Raw genomic sequence first — 2,618 nt, forward strand, 5'->3', positions numbered from 1 at the left:
AGGGAAACAATTGCAATTCCCTATCCCTAGCACGACCGGGGTTCAGCGGGTTACCCGGACCTTTCGGCCAAGGCGAGCACACGCTGATCCGGTCAGTGTAGCGCGCGTGCGGCCCCGAACATCTAAGGGCATCACAGACCTGTTATTGCTCAATCTCGTGTGGCTAAACGCCACTAGTCCCTCTAAGAAGTTAAACGCCGACCGATCGGGTCGCGTAACTAGTTAGCAAGCCAGAGTCTCGTTCGTTATCGGAATTAACCAGACAAATCGCTCCACCAACTAAGAACGGCCATGCACCACCACCCACAGAATCAAGAAAGAGCTCTCAATCTGTCAATCCTCACTGTGTCCGGGCCGGGTGAGATTCCCCGTGTTGAGTCAAATTAAGCCGCAGGCTCCACGCCTGGTGGTGCCCTTCCGTCAATTCCTTTAAGTTTCAGCTTTGCAACCATACTTCCCCCGGAACCCAAAGACTTTGGTTTCCCGCAAGCTGCCGGGGAGGTCGTCAAACTAACGCCCCCCGATCGCTGGTTGGCATCGTTTATAGTCAGAACTAGGACGGTATCTGATCGTCTTCGAACCTCTGACTTTCGCTCTTGATTAAAGAAAACATTCTTGGCAAATGCTTTCGCAGTCGCTCGTCTTGCGCCGATCCAAGAATTTCACCTCTAGCGGCACAGTACGAATGCCCCCGTCCGTCCCTCTTAATCATTACCTCGCGCTCCGAAAACCAACAAAATAGAACCGAGGTCCTATTCCATTATTCCATGCACCATTATTCAGGCGAGCCGCCTGCTTTGAACACTCTAATTTTTTCAAAGTAAACGTCCCGGCCGCCGCCGACACTCAGTCAAGGGCACCGGCGGAGCGCCGGGGGTGAGGGCCAGGTGCGGCCAGTGCACGCCTTGCGACGGACCGGCCGCCTGCGCCCAAGATCCAACTACGAGCTTTTTAACCGCAACAACTTAAATATACACTTTTGGAGCTGGAATTACCGCGGCTGCTGGCACCAGACTTGCCCTCCAATGGATACTCGTTAAAGGTTTTAAAGTGTGCTCATTCCAATTACAGGGCCTCGTTTAGAGTCCTGTATTGTTATTTTTCGTCACTACCTCCCCGCGTCGGGAATGGGTAATTTGCGCGCCTGCTGCCTTCCTTGGATGTGGTAGCCGTTTCTCAGGCTCCCTCTCCGGAATCGAACCCTGATTCCCCGTCACCCGTAAGAACCTCGGTAGGCCGATACCCTACCGACGAAAGTTGATAGGGCAGACACTTGAATGATCCGTCGCCGGTGCGAGACCGTGCGATCCGCTGAGTTACCCAGAGTCGCCAAGACGTGTCGGGCGCGACGAAACGCCGGCCCGGTCGGTTTTTGGACTGATAAATGCACGCCCGCCGTGAGGCAGGCGCCTGCCGCATGTATTAGCTCTAGATTTTGTACAGGTATCCACGTACGATGTACGATCAAATGAACCATAACTGATTTAATGAGCCATTCGCAGTTTCACTGTACGAGAGCGCGTACTTAGACTTGCATGGCTTAATCTTTGAGACAAGCATATGACTACTGGCAGGATCAACCAGGTAGCTAACCGTGAGCAATCGCCGTTGCCGGCGGGAGCTCGGGCAGCGCGCATCCGCGTCGCCGCCGCACCTTCTCGATTCGTCAGTTCCACGGGGGAAGACGAGTCCGACGTATTTCGCTTCGTTCGCCGCGCGAACTCCGAAAACAGCCATCACTCCGCGGCAGCGGCCGTGTCGCAAGCAGCGCACGGTCGGCAAAGCACACGGAGATTCCGGGCTCCTGAACCGATCTTCCACGTGGCGTGAGACACCTCCGAAGAGAGCGATTGGCGTCGGACGAGCAGCAGCACATCTGCCCAGCGAGCCTACCGCCATACGGAGCACTGCCATACACGTGCACGCGCAAGCACGAGGGAGCGGGGCTTTTACACAGCGCATGTTGGCCTCCGTAACGCTTCACAGCATCAACGCAGACTTCGCGCACAACCGCTCACCAAGAGAGAGTTACCCCTCATATATAGTAAAAAAACTTTATGCGGACCCCCTGCTGGCATCAGGGGGCACATCAACAAAAATTGGGTTTTCCCCCGGCCTGGTCCGGCCCAAACCGCCCAGTCACCCCGATGTCCCGACGGTTCGAAAAAGTGGCACACGTGCCCAAGCCGTTCCAATGGCTTGCCATGCGCTGATTTCAACATAGCAATGACGCACCTGAGTCAAAAAAAAAAAATCTTTTTGCGCGGCACCGCATGCCCCGGTACCCGGCCGCGGCTGGTCCCATCGAGCCGGGGTGGGTCTAAAAATGCGGCCCATGCTAGAAGTGTTCCAAAGTGCTTGCAGGCACTGTTTAACACACAGCCATCGCGCACTGGGGTCCTGGCGCCTTGTGCGGGAGCAAAAAATTTTCGCGGCACCGCATGCCCCGGTACCCCGCCGCGGCTGGTCCCATCGAGCCGGGGTGGGTCCAAAAATGCGGCCCATGCTAGAAGTGTTCCAAAGTGCTTGCAGGCACTGTTTAACACACAGCCATCGCGCACTGGGGTCCTGGCGCCTTGTGCGGGAGCAAAAAATTTTCGCGGCACCGCATGCCCTGG

The 2,618-nt window shown here is 56.0% G+C and overlaps 1 non-coding gene across 1 annotated transcript in view; it reads right to left on the bottom strand.

Moving 5' to 3' along the window:
• The window catches only part of LOC145208605 (small subunit ribosomal RNA), a 1,824-nt gene extending 237 nt beyond the window's left edge, over positions 1–1,587 (bottom strand). The window contains exon 1 of the ribosomal RNA XR_013854848.1: positions 1–1,587. This exon is cut by the window's left edge and continues 237 nt beyond it. This is a non-coding gene — a ribosomal RNA (small subunit ribosomal RNA).
• Positions 1,588–2,618: the final 1,031 nt, after the last annotated feature.

The sequence above is a fragment of the Phallusia mammillata genome, unplaced genomic scaffold, assembly GCF_965637545.1.
Source record: "Phallusia mammillata unplaced genomic scaffold, kaPhaMamm4.hap1.1 HAP1_SCAFFOLD_308, whole genome shotgun sequence".
In the NCBI taxonomy this organism is placed as follows: Eukaryota; Metazoa; Chordata; class Ascidiacea; order Phlebobranchia; family Ascidiidae; genus Phallusia; species Phallusia mammillata.